Below are 17,036 nucleotides of genomic sequence, written 5' to 3'. Positions count from 1 at the left end.
GGGTCACTGCTCACCTTTGCTCTGGGGCCGAAGGGGTGTTGGGGTCCGGTTCAGGAGCAGCAGCGCCTGGGTGGCCGTGGGACCGCGGGCACCCCTGAGCGGGACACACCCGGCCTGCCCATCCCGCCCCAGGCCCAGTACCTGAGGTTGTCCAGGAGGGGCCCTCGGGCCTCGCGGGGCAGGGCCAGGGTGAGCGCCCCCACCAGGTCCTCCACCTGCTGCTCCGCCGCGAACTGCTTCAGGGCAGCGAACACCTGCTCCTTCGCAGTGGGCTGGTCTCCCAGGATCTCGTCCACCTGCAAGGAGGGGCCTGTGACTGATCTTAGGGGACCCCGGGCAGCCCGACGGGGAATGATCGCCCCTCCCTTCCTCCCTCAGTTCACCCGCGCTGGGTGGCTGACCCGAGCAGCACCGCCTAGCCCAGCAGCGAGCTCGTTGTCCGCATCACTCCCTGCGAAACCTCCACAGCCCTGTGGCGTGGGCGTGGCTACGACCTTCTCTTTACATCTAAGGAAACCGAGGCTGGCAGAGGCCAAGGGGACTCGCCCAAGGTCACAGGGTCAGGACTCAAGCCCAGGGACAGCCCTCCTGCTGAACAGTGTCCGGACGGAAGGCATCAGTACAGAGCTCGCATGCGTGCCAGGCCTCAGTCATGGCTAGTTACTGTCATTGTACCACACGCTGCCTTCCACCGCGCTCGCTGAGACCCGCAGAGAACGTTCTGGCTCCACAGAAGGCCTGGAGTGCGCGCTTAGCTCTGAATTTGACTCCTTCCGCGCTCTCTGGACTTCTGTGTCCTTTGTCTTTGTGTACAAATCAGCTGGTGCTAATCTACCCAGAGGAGTCTGCGGCGTGGAAATGGGCATGTGGCATTCAGCGGGGAGATAGTTGTAGGTTCTTGGCTGAACGAAAGGAAAACCCCAAATTAGGTGGGAGGCCATGCCCTGCCCATTACGTTGCAGCCGTGGCCGGTAGGGATCTTGCCCGGGGCTTTGGCTCCTCAAGGAATGATGGGAGATGTGGGGACAGCAGGGCTTGCCCAGGGAGGTGGCAGGCCCCTCAGGACACCATTTATTTTCCTGGCCCAGCACTGCCTACACCCGCTCTCTCCACTCAACTGCCCTTCCACCCCCACAGGACCCCTCTTGCAGGTCCTGACAGCGCTGGGATCAAGGACCCCACGCGGTGACTCCCATGTCTTAGTTTCGGCCCAGAGCGGGCTCCTGATCCTCAGGACCGGGTGTCCAACGGCTTCATCCTGGTGGCACAAGGGCGTTCAGGGCTTTCCAGCGGTGCTGACACAGGGACGCAGGGCATTGGAAGGCATCAGTGGGGTCCAGGTTCTGGGCGTGCCTGAGGCCTGGCACATGCACACCACACCCAGGCCGAGCCCTCACAGAGCCTGGCACACAGCAGGCGCTCAGCACTCAGCGGCTATTTATGGAACCAAAGCAAAGAGCTGGAAGTGGCCGGCCTTTCTCACCTTGCATTTCCTGCATCCCACCCTGCTGACCTCAGTTTCCCTGGCAGTAGGTAGGACACCCTGTCCTCCTGTACCCACCATGCTGAGCAATGCGGGGGGGGGGGGGGTGGCTGTAAAATCAAAGTCAGCCGCAGCCCCGATTCAAAGGAGAACATGGCTGTCTGGGAAGCCACTTTATGTAAGAAAGAGGAAAAAATAGTCGCTCCCTCCCGGGGCCTGGGCTACAGCGGCTTTGGTGTCAGCTATTATCCAGCCACTCTCAACCTACATCTAAGCATGAGACACCATCACGGGACACTGATGGGTTTTCTACTTAACATCAGGTTCTTCGAGGAGGAAAAACTGGGGCAGGAGGGTGTGGCGAGGACCCGGGAGCCGATTGCTGAGGGCCAGCGGGGGGCTCCGCAGATGCCCTGGATCTGCCCAAGGCAGTCTTTTCTGGGATTTGTCCTCAGATTTTGGAGGGGCTTGGTGAGCCCTAACAAGAACCCACCACTTCCTGTGCCCTCTTGCCAGAAAACAGAGCAGCCGGCTTCCTTCCTCTGCTGGTGGCCACCCAGCCCTGCTTCCTTGGCCATGTCTGCATGGCCACCCTGTCCTGCTGGGGGCTCTGATCACGCCCCTCTCCGACTTTCCAGGGGTTGGATGGAGTCTGGGACAGGCCTTTGGTTCTATAGCAGATCACCTGGATTACAGTGGACATTACTAGTTGCTACAGTCTGAAGGTTTGTGTACCCCCTCCCCCCCAAAAAAATTCGTATGTTGAAAACTTAATGTCTGATGTGGTGGTAATAGGAGGTGGGGCCTTTGGGAGGTGATTAGGTCCTGAGGGTGGGGCCTTCAGGAATGGCATTAGTGCCCTTATTTTTTAAAAAATATATTTTTGTTGATTTCAGAAAGGAAGGGAGAGGGAGAATAAACATCAATGATGAGAGAGAATCATTGATTGGTTGCCTCCTGCACGGCCACTACTGGGGATCAAGCCCGCAACCCAGGCACATGACCTTGACCAGAATCAAACCCGGGACCCTTCAGTCTGCAGGCCGACGCTCTATCCACTGAGCCGAACCAGCCAGAGCAATGTGTGCTTATAAAAGAGACCCCAGAGAGCACTCAAACCCCCTCCATCATGCAAGGACACATGTGAAGTCTGCAGCTCAGAAGAGGGACCTCACCACACCATGCAGGCACCCTGACCTCAGACTGCCATCCTCAGAACTGTGAGAAATAAATTCCCGTTGTGTGTAAGCCGCCTGGTCGTTGGTATTTTGTTACAGTAGCCCGAGTGGACTACGACACTAGGTTAGTCAGAGAGGCAATAGAAAGAATGATTAACTTCTATGCACACGTGGGCGAAAGTCACAGATATAATGACCCCGGCACCACAGAGTGAGTATTGAGTAATTCCATTTATATGACGTTCACAGATGCAAAATCATCTATGACGAAGAAGTCGGAATAGCAGCTACTTCTCAACAGGGCGGAGAGACGAGGAAGGGGCGCATAGGAACCTTCTGGGTGAGGGAATCACTCTATATTCTACATTCTGTTGTCTGTACTCTACTCATCTGTATTTTGGTCAGGGTGAAGTGGTTACAAATGCGTGTTCACATATACCAGTGGTCGGCAAACTCATTAGTCAACAGAGCCAAATCTCAACAGTACAACGATTGAAATTTCTTTTGAGAGCCAAATTTTTTAAACTTAAACTATATAGGTAGGTACATTGTTATTAACTTAATGAGGGTCCTCCTAAGCTGGCCTTTGCTAAAAACGTCCTCAGTCTGATTGCGGTACATTCGCTGAGGTCAACGCCTTCCAATTCTCCCATCCACACTCGTCTTGTATACTTGTTTCGTCTATCTCCTTTCCGAAAACCGGCTTCTGTGTATGGGCCACGAAGTTTCAATCGCAATGTATGTGCGCGCCCGCACATGGTGGAAGAGCCACACTCAAGGGGACAAAGAGCCGCATGTGGCTCGCGAGCTGCTGTTTGCCGACCACTGACATATACAATGCATTGAGCTGTTCACTTAATACACTTCACTGTGTTCCTGCATCCCCCTGTGTACCTCAGGAAAAGAGAAACAAACCTGCACAAGTCACGCGAGCACAGGCACATTAGGTGCACGCCTAGACGCTGGAGCGTCATCATATTTCTCATGGGTCTGTCCCTGGAACAGTCCTCAGCTCCAGGTTATGGGAGCCACGCCCTCCAGGCCCACGCTAGGGCCCGCCGTGCCCCGCCCACAAGAGCCTAACCCCGCCCACACGCGCCAAACCCCGCCCACACTGGCCAAATCCCGCCTACACAAGCTAAAACCCGCCCACACGAGCCAAAGCCCCGCCCACCCTACCTTGCGGCTGAACTCCTGGGCCTTGCGCCTGCGTTCCCGGTGCACGGCGTCGGGGCGCTTGCGACCCGCCAGGCGCAGCAGCTCGCGGCCCAGGGAGAGGCCGCGGCCGGGGCGCGGAGGCCGCAGGGCGGTGGACGCGGGCGCGGAGCCGCCTCCCGCGCCGGGGCCGTCGGGGCCGGGGAGCACGCCGAGGCTGGGCGGCACGCGCGGGCAGCGCCGGGCCAGGCGCACGAGGCGCTCGCGGCTCAGGCCGCCCACCGCCAGCCCCTCCACCTCCAGGATCTGGTCCCCGGGCCGCAGCCCCCCGGCGTGCGCGCTGCTCCCTTCGGCCACCTCCAGGACGAAGCAGGGGCCGGAGCCGCCCAGCCGGAAGCCGAAGTCCTCGGGCCAGCCCTGGTTGGTGGCCGGCATGGCAGCGGTGGCCGTGCGACTGCAGAGGGAGAGACAGCACAGGGGGTTTCTGGTGGCCCTGTCCGCGCGCGTCCAGGCTTCTGGCAGGGCTGACTGGGTGTCTGGGGGCTCGGGAGGGAGGCATCCCAGGGCTCCCCATCCCAGACTATTGAGTGCCCCCCCCGCCCCCCAGGTTTGCTCACCTTCTTTACTGGTGACAGCAGGGCTGCAGGGACAGAGCGCGGTGCTTGCGGAACAGCGGAACAGCCGGTGACACTCGCTTGCTGCTGGCCCCCTGCTGCTGGGGCCTTGGCATCAGTTACCGATGCACTGATGCACCCGGGGGGACAGCTGGAGTTTCTAAGGCAAAGTGATCCTCTGAGTAACCCGAGAAGGCCCCAGTTACCAGGTGGACCAGCAGGAGGCTGGACAGCTTGGCCAGGGCCCAGAGTGGCCAGCCCCTGCTGCCTGGTCCTGGGGGTGAGCAGGGGTCCCCGGGGCAGGAATGGAGACGGACTGGAGCTGGGCCCTGATTCACAGAGCTTGGCGGATGGATGGAGAGAATTCAACGGGGTTGTTTTGGGGTGAGGGTTGTCCCCAGACCCAGGGCACTGATGAGGTTCAATAGGGCCTAGGGATTCAGTCCCCCAGAAAACACCACCGGAGCCCCACAGGCCAGGTTTTCTTGGCAGGGAACGGGAGAGCCAGGCCAGGGAAAAAAGGTCCAGATGGAAGAAAAGATGCTGATTTTTTAAAAATATATATTTTATTGATTTTTTACAGAGAGGAAGGGAGAGAGATAGTTAGAAACATCGATGGGAGAGAAACATCAATCAGCCGCCTCCTGCACATCTCCCACTGGGGATGTGCCTGCAACTCAGGTACATGCCCTCGACCGGAATCGAACCTGGGACCCCTCAGTCCGCAGGCCGACGCTCCATCCACTGAGCCAAACCGGCTTCGGCAAAAGATGCTGACTTAAGTAATTTTGGAAACAGCCTGAAAAACTAAAGGCCAAATTGTGCACTCCAGTGGGTACAGCTGCTTCCGGTGGGATACAGGTTGACAATTCTGGAATCACACCAGGTGTGCATCCTGGAGTTGGACAACTAGGTAAGTGGATCAGGGAGCCGTGTTCTCTCTGTTGGGGTGGGAGGTTACCGCCGCGCAAAGCGGGGAGGCGCGAATGATCCCCGGGGTCCTGGGTTGGCGTCCTACCCCTGCAGATGGGCGCATGGAGAACTATTTGCAGAGACGTGCACGTCCGCAGGTCAGCATCTGAACACGTTTGCTTGCTCTGTCAGCAGCCAGGGCCTCGTCGCACGGACACCCAGCAGCAACGAGCCATCCAGTGCCCCAGCTCGGTTTCCACATCACTTCCCAAGGAGAGCTGGAGAAATGATGGATTCCAGGGCTTGAGCGGGAAACATACAAGAGGAGCCTGGAGCATCTTCTAAGGCCAGAGAGTAGGGAAGTGCCCCCCACACATACACACCAAACACACACACACACACACACACACACACAAACACACACACACACACACACACCAAACACACACACACTGTCAAAGGGGCACAGGAGCCGACCGAAAAGGCTCCCAAAGCCAATGCTGCAGCAAGCAGGGCAATAACATACCACAGTGTCGGATTATAACCCAAAGTATAAGTAAGTCTCCACCCGTCCATCCTGACATAGACAATTGATTAAATAAATGAGGAGAGGAGACACATCTCCGTGCAGAAGAATTCCAAACAATTTACAGAGCTACAGGAGCTGGAGCATGACCCCACCCATAAGTGTGGGCTGCCCGCGGGACTTCCTGCCGAGGGGGACAGTGAAGGGGTGGGGGAGGGAGTACGGTTACAGTGGACAAACCTGATAAACATGACCCCAGTCGGTGGTCAAGGTCAACGTCAGGATGAATCCGGGTGGCGGCATGTACCCTTTGTTTGATGCAATAGAATGCCACCGTGCTTCTGTGGTTTTCCTCCCAATGACCCATCACCAGTCTAACTCTGAGGACCCCATGAAGTAAGCCTACAGTGAGGGGCACCCTGAAAATACCCGGCTCTTCAAAACTCAGGGTCATCCAAAACAAGGGAAGTCTGAGAAAGGGACAGAGGTTAAAGGAGCCTAAGAAGCCCTAGCCGGTTTGGCTCAGATAGAGCGTCAGCCCTGAGGACTGAAGGGTCCCGAGTTCGATTCCAGTCAAGGGCACATGCTTTGGTTGCAGGCTCGATCCCAGGCCCTGGTCAGGACACGGGCGGGAGCCAATTAATTGACACATCGATGTTTCTCTTTGTGTGTCTCTCCCCCTCCCTTCTACTCTCTCTAAAAATTAATGGAAAAATATCCTCAGGTGAGGGTTAACAAAGAGAGAGAGAGAGAGAGAGAGAGAGAGAGAGAGGACCTAATGACAAAATGTGATGGGGGATCCTGGATAGGATCCTGGGACAGAGAAAGAACATTCATTGGGTAAAAATATAAGGAAATCTGAGTCAGCTCATAATAATAATAGGTCAACATTCATTCCTTAGATGACAGATGTGCCCCAGGAAGACATTGGGTGCAGGGTGAAAGGGAACTGCCCTCGCGTCGTGGCTTTTCTGCAGATTTAAACTATTCTAAAATAAAAGTTTATTTTTAAACCCTCTTCTTAGGATGTGGGGGATGGGATGAGATAGACCAGAAGATATTCTTAGTAGGTCAGCATGATTGAGCTGGCTGCTTTCCAGAGTTCGCTTTACCCAGGGGGTGAGCGCGAGTGTGTGTGTGTGTGTGTGTGTGTGTGTGTGTGTGTGTGTGTGTGAGATGTGTCTATATGTGTCCTCTAGTCTCACGTACATGAGAGATTCTGCTGGAGAGCTTACAGTATACCCTCATATTAAAAAGAAAAGAGCCCTAGCAGGTTTGGCTCAGTGGATAGAGCGTTAGCCTGTGGGCTTGGGGTCCCAGGTTCCATTCTGGTCAAGAGCACATACCTCAGTTGCAGGCTCCTCCCCGGCCAGGGCCCTGGTGGGGGCATGTGCAGGAGGCAAGCAATTGATGTGTTTCTTTCACATCCATGTTTCTCTCTCTCTCTATCTCCCCTCCCTTCCACTCTCTCTAAAAATCAATGGAAAAATACCCTCAGGTGAGGATTAACAAACGAACAAAAAATAAAACATAAATATCACACCAATAGGCTTCAGCTTAAACATTATTTTCTTGGGTGTGCCAATAACCAAGTGCCCACAACAGTGAGTGCTCAGCAAACAGATACTAAGCACATGAATGAATGAATGAATGAATGAAATCAGACTCCTTTTCACACCCTGAGGGCCCCATACTTTTCCTCCATAGTACCCATCACAAATCACAGCCATTTATGCAGCACTGGGATGACTGTCTACTCTCAATACGATTTTTAAAATTTGCATACAATATATTTTTATTGATTTCAGAGAGAAAGGGAGAGGGAGAGAAACATCAATGATGAGGGAGAATCATGGATCAGCTGCCTCCTGCACGCCCCCTATGGGATCGAGTCTGCAACCCAGGCATGTGCCCTTGACTGGAATTGAACCTGAGACCCTTCAGTCCACAGGCCGACGCTTTATCCACTGAGCCAAACTGGCTAGTGCTTTGCTGTAACCTGTGGATTTTGACAAATGCGACATGTCATGTGTCCACCATTACTTTATCTTATGGGAGAGTTTCACTCCCCCTAAGCATCCCCCTGCTTCATCTATTCAACCTCTCTGCTGCCCCAGTCCTCTGGCAACCACTGGTCCCCTTACTGTCTCTGTAGTTGCCTTTTCTGAATTGTCACATAAATGGAATCACTGAGCAATTATGCATTTAAGATTCACCCGTGTTTTTGTGTCTTTTTAGCTCGTCTATTTTTGTATATCACCCACTGTATGTGTCACAATGTCTTTATCCATTCATCTATTGAAGGACATCTTGGTTGCTTCCAGTGTGGGGGGATTACGAATTAATCTATTGTAAATATTCACGTCCAAGTTCTTGTGTGGCCATAACTCTCAATCAGGTGGGTAAAGGTCTCAGACAGTGGTTCTCAACCTTCTGGCCCTTTAAATACAGTTCCTCATGTTGTGACCCAACCATAAAATCATTTTCGTTGCTACGTCATAACTGTCATGTTGCTACTGTTAGGAATCGTCATGTAAATATCTGATATGCAGGATGGTCTTAGGCGACCCCTGTGAAAGGGTCGTTCGACCGCCAAAGGGGTCGCGACCCACAGGTTGAGAACCGCTGGTCTAGGAGTATGATTGTTGTCTTATGTGGTGAGACAAAGTGGAGCTCTGTCGCGCTGTCCCCAATGTGTGTGTGTCGTTGGCACTCCCACCAGCAGTGCATGGAGCTGCTGTTTGCCCGCTCCTTGCAGGCAGTTGGTGTTCTAAAGGTTACACAGATCTTAGCCCGGACGTAGGTAGTTCATATTTTAATTTGCTCTTTTCTAATATTAAATGGTGCTGAGCATCTTTTCATCTGCTAATCTTCCATCTGTGTGTCTTCTTTGGGGCGGTGTCAGATATTTTGACCATTAGACATATTTTTTGTAGTTGTTGAGTTTTTTTAATTTCATTTTATTGTTGAGAGCATTACAGATGCCCCCCATTTTTCCACCCCCCTCTTTAGTTGTTGGGTTTTAGCATTTTTTTTTGTATGCTTTGGATACAAGTTCTTTCTCTATGCTTTACAAATACTGACTCCCAGTGGGTAACTTGTATTTTTGTCTCTTAGCGGTGTTATTCACAAAGCAAAGTCTTTGATTTTAATAAAGTCCCGTTTATTAAACTTGCGGGGATTATGCTTTGGGTGTTGTATCTGGAAACTCATCACCAAACCCAAGGTTGTGTAGATTTTCTCCTAGTGCATTTATTTCTAGAAAATCCTGGAACACATCCAGCCCAACCATGGCACCCAGTCAAGAGTGTGTTGTGGTTGATCTGACTCTTCCATGAAGAGCTCTTCCGCCCTTAAATAATTCACAGAAATATGACTGAACACCATAAAGTGGGTCCTGCTTGTTACAGGACCAGTTGTTTTCCCGCGGATTCATATGTTGAATTCCTAACCCCCAGTACCTCAAAACGTGACCTTTTTTTTTTTAGATAAGATCTTTAAACAGGTGGTTAAGTTAAAATGAGGTTGTTAGGGTACCCTGATCCAACATGACTGGTATTCTTTTTTTAAAAAATATATATATTTTATTGACTTTTTACAGCAAGGAAGGGAGAGGGATAGAGAGTCAGAAACATCGATGAGAGATAAGCATCGATCAGCTGCCTCCTGCACACCCCCTACTGGGGATGTGCCTGCAACCAAGGTACATGCCCTTGACCGGAATCGAACCTGGGACCCTTCAGTCCCCAGGCCGACGCTCTATCCAGTGAGCCAAACCAGCTAGGGCATGACTGGTATTCTTACAAGATGAGAAAACTTGGACACAAAGAGGCACCAGGATGCACACACACAGAGGAAAGGTGTGTGAAGACACAGAGAAGGTGGCCATCTGCAAGCAAGAGAGAGAGAGGGAGAGGGGGGGAGAGAGAGAGGGAGAGATAGAGAGAGAGAGAGGCCTCAGGAGAAACCAACCCTGCTGACACCTTGATCTCAGACTTCCAGCCTCCAGAGCCGCGAGAGAATACATTTATGCTAATACCAGTCTGTGGCATTTTGTTAGGACGGCCCAAGAAACGAAGGCGCTGCCATAGAGAAACTGCCTCTGCATGTGGCTGACAGACTTCCTTCAGGACGTGTGTAGCGCTGGGTAAGTGGCTCAGCCACGGAGAGCAGACGAGGGCGGACCAGAATTGATGGGGAAAACCTGGACATCAGCTTCGAATTGGCTGGCGTCTTCCTCTCTCCATGCCAAGTCCACCCTGACACAGCCAGCCGCTCTGGACGGAGGAGAATCCCAGCTGGGCGTTACTGCCCTGCAGTCTCCTCAGGCGCGCCTACCCAAAGCCTCTGCCTAGATCTGTATTGTGTCCTTAGGCCCAGAGGCAGGGGAGTAGGTGACCACCTGCTGGGGGGCTGGAGGGGCAGGTCCAGATGACTGTCCGTCCCTCTGTCATGACCAGCTGAAGGTGACCAATGACATCACGGCATCTTTCAGGGCAGGCTTGATGACTGGGATGGAGCCATGCTATGGCTTTCACCAAACTCAGATGGTGTATTAGTCAGGGTGACTAATGCTAGCTGCTGAAACAAACGGCCTCCAAGTTCCATTGATCACCTACATCACAGTCTGGTGTGGGTTGGGTGGCTTTCCTGGGTCAGCGGGGAGGGCTACCTATGGCAGCTTCGTGCCATCTGTGGTGGGTTCTGAAGAGGAGTTGCCCTGATGACCGGCTGGTTCAGAGAGGCCACCAGAAGCGGGTGGGCTAGTCCCTTGTCATTACTGAGCCAGGATGGGGGCTCCTCACTTCCCCAGGGGCAGTGCATGGATTCTGTGGGACACTCGCTCCAGGCCGCTCCCAATGGCTCCCCTGGTTGAGCCTGCCTGGAGAGAGGAGCTGTCTGGCTTCCATGGCGGCGTTCTTCCCTAGCTCACCATCCTCACTTGGCCTTCTTGGCCAGCTCCTCTTTTCCTGCTGGCCCCGTGATGTCGGACAGACTCTGCCTCTTCTCTGCTTACACCTTCTTGCTCTTCCCGAGGATTTGCATCGGCTCCGTGACCTTGCAGAGCTGCGCCTCTGCAGCTTGGGGCTAAAATTCCCTCCTCCTTCCTTTGAATATACATTTCCTTGAGCTACACCAGGAGACGGAGGCCAGGAAGGAGTTTTATTAATAGATTTGCCTTTCAGTCTGGGAGACGAAGGACATCCACCACAAGCATCCCACATTTTCTCCTGCACCTTTATTCATCCTGAGCTTAGTCTCCATTTTGAGGGACATTTCTGATATCATTCCAAATATTACAACTTAGCGAGGGCCTACCCAGCATCCACACCCCTTTCTGGAATTACCCAGGCCTCCATCTGGAATCTGCCTCTCCCCCGAGTAGCTTGTGTGATTTGGGAGAAACTGGTCTCCCCCGCAGCTTCAGGAGGGGGAGCCTTTAACTCGCCGAGTGGCACACTCCATTTTCCCGGCCCCATCACTGGTTCAGGGCGAGTCTCAGCGTGCCAACTGGGAATGCCAGGGTGACCTCCCCCATCTCCCCTCAATCTAAGTGAATGTGCAAAAATGAAGCCCCCAGTGTGGCTGGCAGCCAGCCCATCACCAGGAGGCAAGCTGGTCTGGGGATAAAGCTGCTACTGTGGTGGCAGAGTGAGGGGCAAAGAAGAGTGTCCATGCGTAGTGGTGCCATGATGCCCATCATTCCTGAAGCTGCCCCATTTCTGGACATTCCAGCGGCAGAAGCCAAGAAGTCTCCTTTGCTGTTTAATGCAGTCTGAGCTGGGCTTACAGAACGCTGATGCCCCAAACCTCTTGACCCGTAAATACTTCCGACTTTGTTCTCCTGTATTGGTCACCTTTGTTAACCTTGAGGATGGCGTCTAGACATTCGTGGCCAATGCTGACTGAATGTGCTTTACACGCAGTTTCTCACTTAATCCTCATGACGCCCTTTGGGGCTGAGTCTCTCACCCTTACTTTACAGATGAGGAAGCCGAAACTCAGGGAGCTTAAGTAACTGGCCCAGGAAGCCAGGAAGCTAGATGAGATAGGTCCTGGACAGGAACCCAGGAAGCCTCTGAGTTCATACTCAGCCACTACATGCCTTCCCGTGCAATGTTTTCATTCGGACTTTCTTCCTGGAATTTTATTCATGTCTGCTCTTCACGGAGCGCAGCGTCGGTCCTGATTGCTTGGTGTCGAGAGTGTTGAGAAGAAAGTTGTGACTCGGGGACACTCACCGAGCAGTGCCATGCACTTTGTCCCCACAGCTCTGCGACGGCATTCACAACCCCGCCCTGGTCTTTCTCCAGCCTCTTTGTGGGTGACGCACAGAGGAAACCAGCTCAGCACAGCCTGTGTACTTTCTGTGAAGGGACAGGCCACCCTCCCTCCGTCAGCCCCGAAGCTCTGGCTTGTCTGCCTTTTCTCCAGGTGGCAGGTGGCTTTTCTTTTCTTTTCCTTATTGATGTCAGAGAGGAAGGGAGAGGGAGAGAGACACATCAATGGTGAGAGGGACTCATCGATGGGCGGCCTCCTGCACGCCCCCTCCTGGGGATCAAGCCCGCAACCCAGGCATGCGCCCTTGACTGGAATCGAACCCAGGACCCTTGAGCCCACAGGCTGACGCTGTATCCACTGAGCCACACGGGCCAGGGCGGCTTCTCTTTCCTGAAAGGCCTCGGAGGCCGCCCTGAGGCAGCTCAGCGCGAAGTCCATGCTCAGGGCTGGCTGCTCCTTTTGCTCAGCACCGGACGACCAAATCCCACTGCAAGTCTAATTCCTGGTCCCAATTAGGGTAGAAAACTAGCGTCTATGATGAGAGGCACTAAGATGGCGGCTGGCAATAGGACCTCCAGATTTAGCAAATCAAAATACAAGATACCCAGTTAAATTCAAATTTCGGGAAGAAACAGATAATTTTTTAAAATACATACTTTTTAATGATTTCAGAGAAGAAAGGAGAGGGAGAGGGTGATAGAAACATCAATGACGAGGGAGAATCATTGTTTGACTGCCTCCTTACACATCCCACACTGGGGATCTAGCCCGCAACTCGGGCATGTGCCCTGACTGGGAATCGGGCCATGACCTCCTCGTTCATAGGTCGACACTCAACCACTGAGCCACTGCGGCTGGGCCAGATCATTTTTAAGTGTAGTCCGCTTAAGTGCTCATTTGACAGATACCACAGCTGATGGTGAACTGCGGTATTGGTGGCCAAAGTGGCAGAGCATTTGGGGGTGAGGAGAGAACAGTGCACTGAGTTAAGACCAGTTGAAAAGTGACCAGAAAATGGAGATTCTGCCCTGATTATCCCCCTTGGACCCAGCCGCTGAACACAGTAGCTTCAAGAGGCAGCAATCAGGTAGCAAAGGCCAAGTGGAAATTTGGAAGTCTACGTTGGCCACACCTACATTATGCTCCACACTGGGGCCCCACCTTCTGGCCAGAGGAATTTTCTTTTTAGTATTTGTATTGATTTCAGAGAGGAAGGAAGAGGGGGAGAGAGATAGAAACATCAATGATGAGAGAGAATCATTGATCGGCTGCCTCCTGCACACCCCACACTGGGGATCAAGCCTGCAACCCAGGCATGTGCCCTTGACCGGAATCAAACCTGGGACCCTTCAGTCCACAGGCCGATGCTTTATCCACCAAGCCAAACCGGCTAGGGCTAGGAATTTTTTGTTTTAGTGATACTCAGGATATGGATTTCCTTTGGGTATAATTCATCATTTTTCTTTCATTCATTCAACACGGTTTTATTGAGCATCTACTATGAACTAGTCATTAAAATAGTTGCCATTGATACAATAGTAAACAAACACAGACACAATCCTTGCCCTCCAACAAAAATACTTTTATGTTCCTTTAAATTTTTTTCTTAAATTTCCGTTGTAGCCGAAACCGGTTTGGCTCAGTGGATAGAGCGTCGGCCTGCGGACTGAAGGGTCCCAGGTTCGATTCCGGTCAGGGGCATGTACCTGGGTTGCGGGCATATCCCCAGTGGGAGGTGTGCAGGAGGCAGCTGATCGATGTTTCTCTCTCATCGATGTTTCTGGCTCTCTATCTCTCTCCCTTCCTCTCTGTAAAAAATCAATAAAATATTTTTAAAAAAAATTTCCGTTGTAAAATTGCTCTCAACCAACAAATCAGATTTAAAACAAGCATTGCATGCTATTTGACTGTTGCAAGGGGAGGTATGGTGTCTTGTATCCCATTTCTGAAGTATTGCTTCAGTCATTCTCGTAGGGACAAGAGACCGCTGATCCTGTCAACCGATCTTAAAGCAGGTAAAAAACTGATACCACAGGTCCAGTTTCAGGGCCGGCGGGAGCGCTTAGGAATGCTCCTAAGAGGGATTCTTCGCTACGTGTTTCACAGGAGACAGTCCTGTCCAGCAAGCTCGAATTACCTTTTTAGTTTTAAACTGAACAGTGTGTATTTGCCAAGTGTCAAGGTTCAGACTTGGTGGTTTTGAAGAACAGAGGAAAAAAATTAAATGCCAGAAACACACAAGTTTGTGGAGCAGGAAATGAGGATGGTGGTTTCCAATCTGACTTTAAAATTTGATAAACTATGCAGTGTGCAAAGGAGGCTACATTGTTAAGATATAAATACTTATGAAGCCTAACAAATAGATAACAATATGTAAATAACTACTTCAAAGTAACAAGAAAATGATAATCAACTCAAGTAAAAACGGCTAAGGATAACTGATAGAATTCACAATAAAGACAACTGGCCAATAAACACATAAAATGTTCAACATCACTAGGAATTGGCCAGTTGTAATTAAGACAGCCCAGCACAGTAATTAAGAACACTGATTGATTCTTGAGCCCAAGAATCTGAGTCTGAGTTTGAATTGTGGCTGGAAGGCTTTCTATTTCTATGACTCTAGGAAAATTATTTAATTTCTCATATCTCCATTTTCTCATTTATAAAAGTGGTATAACAATATTTACCTCATAGAATTATTATAAAGATTTAATAGTAAATATTTAAAAATTTTAAAGTGCTTAGAATGATAACAAACACAGAAAGTGTTATAAGTATTGGTTGAGTAAATAAAATTTAAAAAGCCATTTCACCCATCAGAATGGTAAATATTAAAGGAACCGATCTCTTAAATGTTGGCAAGGTTTTGGAGAAACAGGCTCCCACAGACATTTGTAGCTGAAAATCAGTTTAGTAATATTTTATTAAAATTAAAAATGCCTACATGTTCTTTTGGCACAGAAATTCTACCTAGAAAAATACACATACTTGTGTGTAATGAAGCTCAATTCCACTGCAGTACTGTTTGGAAGAGGAAAGAATGGAAGTTAACCTAAATGTGTAGTAATAGATGGTTGTATTAGAGGTTGCAAACTGATAGCCATTGGGCCAAATTCGCTTTGCAGGCGTGTTTTGCTTAGCCTCAGCAGTGTTTCCAAATCTGAATTAGTTTGCCTGGCCGGTGTGGCTCAGTTGTTGAGCATCGACCTGTGAACCAGGAGGTCACAGGTTCTATTCCCCGTCAGGGCACATGCCCAGGTTGTGGGCTCCATCCCCAGGAGGGGACATGCAGGTCATTGATGTTTCTCTCTCTCTCTCCTTCTCCCTTCCTCTCTAAAATCAATACAAATATATTAAAAATATATATTAAACTTTTTTTGAATTAGTTGCCAACATTAAAATATTAGATTAAAAAACCGGTATTTTAAAAAACTTACAGCTCGGGATTCAAGTTAACAATCCTTTGGTCAGTGTAAATAACTATTTCTGCTTAGAACAAAACACACCTGCTCCACTTCATCACTCTACTGATTTGTTACCTGTAGGCATCGGAGTCTGGGATTCTGGCAGGTGAGTTCTGGCTCAGCTAAGTAATGAAATGCATCTAGTGATGTAAATACAATGCAGTAAATATATACCAGTATGTAGTGGTGAGGAATGATCATCAAGACATATTGTTGAGTGGAAAACACGCCAGGTGGAGAACTCTAACTTATAAGATGATGCAATTTCTGTAAACAGCAAATAATAATTAGATCAGGAGTGTTTCTGTTTTACTATGTTCCTAGTGCCTAGAACAGTGCCAGGCATATACTAGGAACTCAGCACATACTTGTTGAACACACATGTATAACTGTGTGAGAACGTTGGAGGATACACACTAAATAAGTGATTCTGTCGAGGGACCGGAATTTGGGAGAGGGGGTGGTCAAGGGGTGATTGCTGTTTTTTGTTTTGTATAGTTTGACTCTTACAAACACATAATGTTTCATTACTTCCATAAATTAAAAAATAAAATGAAGGCAACCCAGCACAATGTAACATAGTGATCAAAACAAGATTTAATTAGTCTCCATTGAAACCATCCAGAAACGAATGAATGGGAATCAAAATAGAGTTCTGCAGTCATGAACAAGAAAAGCTAACTCCGAATACTTAACCTCCAACTCAGAACTAAGCAGCAGGGTGACGGGTGCGCGGGACTAATCAGACCGCCCCGGCTGTGATGAGGCCCCATCCACAGCCAGTCCTCCCGGGGAACACGGTCTGCTGCCCACCCCAACCCCAATTCCGTGGCTATAAGCTCGTGAAGGCCTTGCACACAGCGTGTCAGAAGGTGCCCAGCTTGGTAAGATTTTTAAAAAGAAAGAAAGAAAAAAAAGCGTTTCCTTTTGGAGTCGGCAGCAAAGGCAGACAGGAAACGAGTTTAAGGCCAGTGATGGAGATCAGACATTTCCCCTCAAAGGGAGGCTGGCCTGGCTCCGTTCGACCGGTGCCAGGAATAGACCGGCCTCGGCGGGCGAGAGCCAAAGGGCACCCGGCAGGGGCCGGCTTCTGGGCGCGGAGTGCCAGCAGCTCTTTTCACGGCTCCCCCCGGGTTCAGCTCTCATTAGACGGCGTTTCTTCTCTCCTCCAGGCTCGTCGTCAAGCGCCTGGCACCGCTGCCGGGGCAGAGCGTTCAGAGCGGTTCCGAATCGGCGGGAGCAGAGCTCCCCACGGTGTGGCCGGCACAGCGCCAGGCCGACTGTCCGGCCGAAGACACCGCGTTTGAACCCGATGCGCGGGCTCTGGGGGGCGGGGCTCCGGGGGGCGGGCCCGTTGGGGGCGGGGCCCTGCTCGGCTCTGCGCAGGCGCGGGTGGCTCGGGCCGCTCCGCCAGGCCCA

This window comes from Myotis myotis, unplaced genomic scaffold, assembly GCF_014108235.1.
Source record: "Myotis myotis isolate mMyoMyo1 unplaced genomic scaffold, mMyoMyo1.p scaffold_m19_p_6, whole genome shotgun sequence".
Lineage (NCBI taxonomy): Eukaryota > Metazoa > Chordata > Mammalia > Chiroptera > Vespertilionidae > Myotis > Myotis myotis.
The sequence above is the reverse complement of the archived record's forward strand: the minus strand, read 5'-3'. Positions refer to the sequence as shown.